Raw genomic sequence first — 10,070 nt, forward strand, 5'->3', positions numbered from 1 at the left:
GGTGCCTCAGGGCTCAGTTTTGGGTCCCTTCCTCTTTGTACTGTTTACAAATGACCTCCCTATATACCTTGGCAACAATAACATAAAAACTATTATGTATGCTGATGACACGACATTGGTTCTGGCAAATGATAATGCACAAGAAATGTACTCACAGATATCATGCTCAACAAACAAAACAATTCAGTACTGCCTTCAGAACAACTTGGCTATAAACCCTTCAAAAACAATGCACATAAATTTTAGTAGGAAGCATGATCCAGTGTTAGAAAGCACAGATACTCTCCAAGAGAAACAAGCAAAGCTACTTGGTCTAACTATCGACTGTGGACTCACTTGGACAGCACACATAAATAATCTGTGTAAAAAGCTCAGCACAGGAATCTTTGTGATCAGAAGGATGAAGTGGATTGCAGGGCCTGAGGCAGCAAGGACAGCCTATTTTGCACTTGTTGAGTCTCATTTGCGGTATGGAGTTGCGGTGTGGGGAGGAACATCTGTAAATAATCTGAACAAAATTCTCATCCAACAAAAAAAGGCCATCAGAATTCTAGCAGATCTAAATCCACAAAACAGCTGCAAAGGAGCTTTTAAGTCTCTAAAAATACTGACCATTGTAGGTATATATGTCCTCTCAGTGATAACAGATGCAGACTGTATGGCAAATCAAAGAGGTGAGAACTTACACTCACATAACACCAGGAGGGCCACAGACTTCATTCTCCCTCCGCACCGCACTACCAAGTACAGCAAGAAGCCATCATACACAGGATGCAAGATGTACAATGCATTGCCGCAGCATTTGAAAAGGCTCAGTGGGAAAAATCTCAAGAGAAGTCTCCAGAACTGGTTGATGGAACGACCTTTGTACACCGTGAAAGAATATTATGAACTTACAAAACCTAATTTGTAAAGCAAGAGACATGAAGATATATTACTTTGTAAAATTTTATTGGACGCCATTACATGTCTTAATAATAATGTGAATAAAGAGATTCTGATTCTAAAAAAAAAAAAAAATGGTTTTGCTACAAACTGTTATTGTTTTTAAAAGACAAAAATGTTTCAATCCGTTCTCAAGAATCCGGCTTGTCTCCATTAGACACTATAGAAGAGGAACATGTACAGGTAACTTTTTTAAATACACAATATTTGGTGTAACATTATTTTAATAAAACACACACAAGGTAATTGAACATACATATTAAGCTTTTATTAATTGCTAAACGTTGAGCTAATACTGTTAATTTTAACATTACTTTAAAATTAACATTACTTATTACTTTAAATTGCTTCAAAATATTAACATTTCTAAAACTGACAGAACATTAGCATTACTTTAATTGTTAACATTTTAAGCTCATACTGTTACCTTTTAATTCATCATCATCCTTTTAATACCTTTTAATTACTTGTGTTTAATTACTCGGGGTGTGCGAGTACAATAAATTACTACAGATATACAGGTCAACCTGAGTCAATGTTAATTTCTATTTACAATAATACTACCGTTAATGCATGACCCTTTCACTATTAGTACAAACTTGGAGCCAATCTTATTAGGGTACAAATATTTAAATATTTGTATAGATCCTCATTTTTCTGTCTTTAATATTTGTGCTGCCAAGGAACACTACCTTCTTTAGTTAGAAAAAAGAAACTGAGTTCATTGCGAACTGACCTTGCTATTTCACAAGATTTCTTTGGTACTGTTTTCAATTTCAACAACGTGTCGGTAGGGGATCCTAAGAGTCTCCACTCCCCAGGAACAAGTTCACCAGTTACTTCATCCTCTGAGTCAAAAGTCCCGGGAGGAGAGTACCTCGACGAGGTGCATGCATTCCTTCTCAGAAAGTTGTGTAGATGGGCGCAGGCCATAACTACCTATTCTGCTGTTACGGGTTGCAATAGCATTGGCTTACGCAGTACTCGAAAAACAACTAATAAAATACCAAATGAGTTTTCCACAACACGCCTTCCCCTGGAGTGGCGCCCATTAAAAATTCTCTCTCTTGTACCACGGGTGAATGTACCAGCGAATCTTTTCATTATATTTAGCTTCAAAGGAAAGGCATCGTCTGCTAAAAACATGTAAGGCACTGGCCAGTTGAAAGTTTCTCGATTTGGTAATACTATATTTTCTGGTAAATCCAAACATTTTTCCTCAAGTCTTGCAGCCAATTCAGTTGCAGCAAACACACCAACATCTGACAAACGCCCTTGACATCCTGTATTTACATATATAAAATTGTAGTTTGCATTAACTACAGCCATAAACACAATACTAAAGAATCCTTTATAGTTGTAATATTCACTTCCACTATTCACTCCATGGTCACATGCTTCCCATCCATACTACCCAAGCAGTGCGGAAACTGCCACTGGTAATTCCACTCATTGGCTGTAGCTAGCCTCTCTTTTTTAGTTTTCGGCATCTAGAAATTGAACATTTTCGTATTAATTATACATGTTTCTATGTATTTACAACACGTAGACCCTATTATAATATACATGTCTGAATGACAGGTTTCTTTTCAGGTAGGAGGAGAAGAAAATACCAACATTTCAAATGACGGCCTTGACGATGATATAGCATCTACCACAAAAACAACAGAAGGTACTCCCAAGGAAAAATCTGTTGCACAAGTAAACCGGAAAAGAGTTTTGCAACAGCCAGCTCTGCGATGCCAGTAAGCAGCGCAAAGAAAATGAGCAAAACTAAAATGGCGGAAAATGCCTGCTCTGTTATTACATCAATACTGAATAAGCCTAAGGATCAGTTTGACATATATGGAGAACACGTAGCATCAGTGATACGACAGTTACAAACTAAAAGAGAACAGGCCATGGTAAAACATGATATAAATAATATTTTGTTTAAAGCTGAAATGTAAGAGTACGCTTATGGAGGTGCGTTTGATTTCCATTACCCACCGCCACGGTCGACTTCAGCAATTTCTAACCAAAGTGGTTGCACTACAAAATCTGTCTCAAACGAGGATAATTCCAACTCTCTTGATGTAATGCCACCTCAAAATGAAAATCATGAAGAAGAACCTGTTTTTTATAACTTTCCTTAGCTTATCAATTAACCTGTTCTAATGGATCATTAATAAAAATTATACTAAATTCAAATTGATTTGTCCAGCTTAATTTATCCAGCACTTACCTTAATGTTTTCTTTCAAGCACTCTATTAAAGCGTCACACACTTTAGGAACTATTATAGAAATTGTACTTTTAGAAACTTTAAACAAGTACTGCAAACTAGCATAGGAATCGCCTGTAGCCAAAAACCTCAAGGTAATAGCAAGTCTTTCTTGGACGGGTATTGGTTTCCTAAAATTACTGTTTTTCCTTCCTTTTTTGTGGCCAACACTAGTTATGAGAAACTCAAAATCTTCACTTGTCATTCGACAAAAATTTTTAAAGCTTCCATCACATCTTATTTCCCCACCCAGATCCACGTCGTCTTTTTTAAGGTCTTTCAATAGCTCACTTCCACTATAAACACCTTGTGACGCAAGTGAAGGCCTTACCCAGACCTCCTGGGTTCTCTGTCACATAACAAAACACATGTAGCGACAGCTAGGAGAAGAACATCCTCCTCGTCAGACGACATCTTCAAGAGTGGCTGTCCTAAAATGTTTATGAACATTGCGTGCAAAATATTTCATGACAGTAGCAAAATATAAACAATGTTTGTAAACATGTTTTGTTTCCAGTGTAAACGCGGCTTTAAAATGATAATACATTATGCAAAGATTTCCATTCACCAGATCATGGGACATAGTGTCATAGTAGTTAGTGGAATTCAATGACCTAGGTAAATACTCCAAAGTGAACGCAGTCGCAATGATGATAGCCTTTACCATGTAGCCTCTACTGCCAGTGCATAAATAGTATTCATCTGTATTATTTATAAATGGCGGAAAGGAAAAAATAAAATTTTTAAATAGAAATTTTAACAATGACACTTTATTGTTTCCATGGTGAAGTAAATTAAAAGTTTATTCAAAATTCGAAATTGAAGTGTAAACATGCTACAATGTTTAGTTCTGATTTTCTTATTCATTTTCATAACTCCAGCTGTGCCCAAATTGTTTTAAATTGCCCTCCACAATGATTGATAGTCAGTTAAAGAGTTGCACAGAAGAAATTTCTTGTATGGATATCATTTTTCGACGTAGCGCTCTGCTGGTCCCAGGCTCAATGGCTGATAGCACAGAAGAAATTTCTTGTATGGATATCATTCTTCGACGTAGCGCTCTGCTGGTCCCAGGCTCAATGACTGACAGCACAGAAGAAATTTCTTGTATGGATATCATTCTTCAACGTAGCGCTCTGCTGGTCCCAGGCTCAATGGCTGACAGCACAGAAGAAATTTCTTGTATGGATATCATTTTTCGACGTAGCGCTCTGCTGGTCCCAGGCTCAATGGCTGACAGCACAGAAGAAATTTCTTGTATGGATATCATTCTTCGACGTAGCGCTCTGCTGGTCCCAGGCTCAATGGCTGACAGCACAGAAGAAATTCCTTGTATGGATATCATTCTTCGACGTAGCGCTCTGCTGGTCCCAGGCTCAATGGCTGACAGCACAGAAGAAATTTCTTGTATGGATATCATTTTTCGACGTAGCGCTCTGCTGGTCCCAGGCTCAATGGCTGACAGCACAGAAGAAATTCCTTGTATGGATATCATTCTTTGACGTAGCGCTCTGCTGGTCCCAGGCTCAATGGCTGACAGCACAGAAGAAATTTCTTGTATGGATATCATTTTTCGACGTAGCGCTCTGCTGGTCCCAGGCTCAATGGCTGACAGCACAGAAGAAATTTCTTGTATGGATATCATTTTTCGACGTAGCGCTCTGCTGGTCCCAGGCTCAATGGCTGACAGCACAGAAGAAATTCCTTGTGTGGATATCATTCTTTGACGTAGCGCTCTGCTGGTCCCAGGCTCAATGGCTGACAGCACAGAAGAAATTCCTTGTGTGGATATCATTCTTTGACGTAGCGCTCTGCTGGTCCCAGGCTCAATGGCTGACAGCACAGAAGAAATTCCTTGTGTGGATATCATTCTTCGACGTAGCGCTCTGCTGGTCCCAGGCTCAATGGCTGATAGCAATGAAGAAATTTTCTTGTGAAGACATCGTTCTTCCCAAGGTGCCTGATATCTTCCCGGAAAAACTAGATTTTGCAGTATACTTCACATATGTGCTGCTGGATCTTTCAAAATTTTGTCAAGGAGTGGTCTCAGTTTTGAAACAAGACTGGGGGGTGGTGGAGGGTTGATGTTCATGTAACTGTAATTAAAATTTTTAAAACTAATTCTTGTGTACAGATTAATTAAAAATAGGTTAAAACATAACTGGCATTGTTATTTGGTTTTAAGAGAGCTATCGGTTTATATAATGAAAATCGTACCTTGCTATTTGAATTTGTTAGGTTTTACCAGTTTGAAATAATCTATTTGAACTAATTAAAAAAACTGGAAATGTGCTGAAAAGTTACAACTGTAAATAGCTTAAGAAAAAGCACTTCTTTGGTAACCTTGGATAAAAATTTGGAATTCTGAACAGCAAAACATTGTGTAATGTACAACTTTGACATTTTGGACCAACTTGTATACAAAAAACAAAATAAATTTAAAACTTTTTTCCAAAATAATCAGTGACCTTTAAAATGAGCTTTGGCTCGACTTACCTTTACATTTGAAAATCTTTGGCCCCTACTCCTCCAAAAATGCCATTTTGGGGTATTTTTTAGTGACAACAATTAATTCTCTGAATTCTTTGGGGTTGAAATACCTAAGGGCGTTTTTATTAAAACGAAGAAAGTAGGTTTCTCTGTTCAGCCGCTTTACATTGTGGACGGGTGGTCTGCCTTAGCCTGTATGTCAATAAAGCTTTATGCAAAATTTCAAGCCTATAGATCAGATCGTTTTCAAGATATTATGTGGACAGACAGAGAGGTAGACAGAAATATCACAGACATTTTTCCAGCTGCTCAAGTGATAGGCTTCTCTGATGATCAGTCAATAACTACTGATCCTAGTTGAAATATCCATTTTGAGGTACTCTAAATGAGTGAGAAGTTCTCCCTGTATTAACTGTTAAGAGGTCACAAGATAATTAAATTATAATTTGTACTAAAAAAAGGAGATTTTCATAATTTAAGTTTATGTTGAGATTTGCATCTCTTTATTTTGTGAATGCTTAAATAAGATGGCACAAATAATATACAGTAGAGTCCCGTTAATCCGACCTAATTGGTACCGAGCCCTATTCGGATTATGTGATTGTTCGGATTAGCCAGAATTACAGAAAAATACGGTTTTAAACTTGAGAATGGGTCTATTTTGTTATAGAATTATCAACATTGTTTATTAAAACATGTTTTCTGACTGTTGCATTGTATTTGTTGACAAATAAACGTGTTTGCGAATACTAAACACATTTACCGTATTTAGTGTGAGAGTTCTATTGTTAAGCAATGTGAGCGTACTGGATATTGTACGGGTCCACGCGCTACGGGACGACGAGAACCTGGGTGATAAAGGAGAGTTGGTACCACACGCAGACGGTGCAGCAGCGCTTAACCTTGCACTACGATACTTAGAGCAACAGGCTACTGCTACACCTGCCGATATCATGTTTATGACACGATGGCGAAACTACGCGTCATCCAATAGACTCTCTTCAATGCGACAGAAGACAATAACTGAATTTATGTCTTTTAACAATTAATATTGTACTCAATAATAATATCAGTACTGTACGTCCAATTTTTGTTTGATTTCGTTTCTTAATACAGTAATTTAACTCATACTATTAACCTATAAGTTTCAATTTGGTACTGTATTTAACTTCATTATTTATGTACTGTACCGTACACAATTTGTCTTAATAAAATACTTTATGTCTATTTTATTAAAGTTTTCTTTGTTTATGTACGAAATGATGCACCCATTTTCATTTTTTAAGTAATTAGTTCCTATAACTGTTCATTATCGTTATAAATAATTCCGGTAATTCTAAGCAATATATGGGTCAACCTCGATTTTTCTCGTATTACAATATAATGTTCCAATAGTCAATTAGAAAAGGAAATGACTAGAATTTCTTGCCGGAAAGCTGTTATAGGGAGCAGGCAACCGCCAGACGGTCATATATTGCTTAGAGTTACCTATTAGTGATCAGGGGCATTGACGTGATCTGGGCTTCAAATTTGGAACTACTCGAGTTAATGTTTTATCTAAAAGAGCAAGCAGCGCGAAGCGCTGCGCAGCGGGCAGGCATCGTGCGTGATCCTTTTTTTTATAAAAAATTTCTGATAAATTGTTATTACATATTACAATATAATGTAGGTAACGTATGTAAAACAATTTTAAACACATAATTACATGCTGGAATGCAAAGTAAACCAATATAATCCGCCCAATACAAAATCTCCGTAAAAATCTGGTAAAGGAATCTGTGTCATTCCTTTGGCCTGAATCAATTCAGTATATACGAAGATCACGCACGATGCTTGCCCGCTGCGCAGCGCTTCGCGCTGCTTGCTCTTTTAGAAAAAAAATTAACTCGAGTAGTTCCAAATTTGAAGCCCAGATCACGTCAGTGCCCCTGATCACTAATAGGTAACTCTCGCGGTTGCCTGCTCCCTATAACTGCTTTCCAGTAAGAAATTCTAGTCATTTCCTTTTCTAATTGACTATTGGAACATTATATTGTAATATGAGTTGCCTGCTCCCTATAACTGCTTTCCGGCAAGAAATTCTAGTCATTTCCTTTTCTAATTGACTATTGGAACATTATATTGTAATATGAGAAAAATCGAGGTTGACCCATATATTGCTTAGAATTACCATAATTCCTCCTGGACCTGTTCGGATTAACCGACGTTCGGATTACACGTGTTCGGATTAGCGGGACTCCACTGTATTATATAAAATTATATTATTAATTAATTATATATAAAGCTAGTAGTTCAAAATTTAGAAAAGAATTAATTTTAATTTGGGAAAAAGTTATAATGTGAATTTAATATTAACAGTGATCAAACAAATTATTTAACCAAAATTAGGAAAACTGAAGAAGACCATATTTGCTCCTCTCACAGTTAATCTCAAATACGCTTAACTTTAGGTGTATCCTAGGCCTACTTTTCAATTTCACAACGAATTATGAGGCTCACATATATGTATTTTGGAACAATAAATGAAGCTAGGTTTCGTTACCTAGACAATAGTGGTTTATAAGTTTATAGGCCTAATAGTTTTGGGTGTCTGAAAGATAGGAATGCCACAGCCAAAACTGGTGTCGGAAGGTAGTGCCAGCCTATTTTAAGTATTTATTTGTAAATCTAGAACAAGTAATGTGCAATAAGTGAAGAATATATATTTAAACATATATATATATATATATATATATACAGTATATAGAGGCTATATTAAAATGACTTACCTTTTAAATTTACTTTGTCGAAATATGTTGCTTCCAATTAACTCGTGTAATCTGTTGGAACTATATCTGTAAATGAGATAATAAATAAAATGTGAAAGTTTACATTTACAACTCTGTAATGATCAAATCTGGGAACGGCCAATGAGACCAATACATTTCACATATCAACATAACCTAGATGCTGTTTACAAAGTGAAACGAAGGAATGGGTCTCAATGTCACAACATAATTCTTCGTTTAGCCACTCACACAAACACTTTTTTTAGCAATATTTCCCCTACATCAAGTGTCCCCCTCCAAGGTTATTATTTAATAAATTTGAACCAATAGGAGGTTGTGGCGCTATGCAACACCAGAAAGTAGAGACTGGCTCATACTCATAGCGCCACAGAATTGGCCCGAGTGCTCACAGCGCCAACACAACCGAATAAATAATCGTATCCAGGCTCACAGCGCCACAGATTTGGTCGAGTGCTCACAGCGCCAACACAACCGAATAAATAATCGGATCCATGCTCACAGCGCCACAGCTCATAGCGCCACAGGTCATAGCGCCACACATTTGGCCGGAGTGCTCACAGCGCCACAGCTCATAGCGCCACACATTTGTTGTGGCGCTGTGAGCTGTGACGCTATGAGATATGCGTATGTTCCAGCAAGGTAGTCTACTTGGATAATTTCATCAATTTCTCTTAGAAAGGTAGCAACTCCGTCAGTTACTGCAAAAGGAATTCGAGTGAACATAGTAACAATAACAATATTGTTGTTACAATATATTATTATTAAAAACACTCTTGTAATAATAAAAATTAGAAAATATTAAAAATTAATTAATCAAAATGAGTTAATTGTTAGAACACTACAGGGAGTCTCGTATGAGACTTCCATGTCATAAGTTTTCCCGTGCCAGAACAAAGTGTCGTTTGCTTTCACAACAATGTTTTCAAACATATGTTTCGCTTGCCCAAAAAGTTTCTTTCTCAAACCACAAAAAGTATTGCAGATTTTTTCAAGAACTTGCTGAAACAGAACTCTTCTGTCTGAAGATGGATCATCATGCTTCGAGCGAAGTGATATGTGTGAGCTTTTCTCATCCTTCTTCTCTTAAATGTCTACTACTTCAGCTTTTATTCATAGTTCCTGCTGAATATAATTTTCACTGCATGTCTTTCTGTCTAATCACAGTGGTTGAAGTCCAGCAAGTCACTAGTTGTATAGACCCAAAACAAAGGCTTTTGACTGATCAACATTCCACCAAGTTTGTTGAAGTTTTATTGTTATTTCCTTTCTGAGCCATTAGCCAAACTAACATTGCTATCAGTATTGACCTTTACGGATGTGTATTCAAACTTGGTTAGTTAGTTAGTTCCTATTGACAAGTTCTATTCTAAAGGTAGATGAAAAATTGTAGACAAGTCTTATCTTATTTGCCTTGGCGAAGTTCTTTAAGAAGCTAGTCCTACTAAGGATCACATATCTTGACGAGAACATAATGTCATCTAAGCAGCATGCTTTCGGTCAGAACAAGTACACAGATATTAACATAATATCTTTATGTGTGTTTATTAGTTTTTTATGTGTTGAAATGGTCAGCTCCTTTGTAGA

The sequence above is a fragment of the Homalodisca vitripennis genome, chromosome 5, assembly GCF_021130785.1.
Source record: "Homalodisca vitripennis isolate AUS2020 chromosome 5, UT_GWSS_2.1, whole genome shotgun sequence".
Lineage (NCBI taxonomy): Eukaryota > Metazoa > Arthropoda > Insecta > Hemiptera > Cicadellidae > Homalodisca > Homalodisca vitripennis.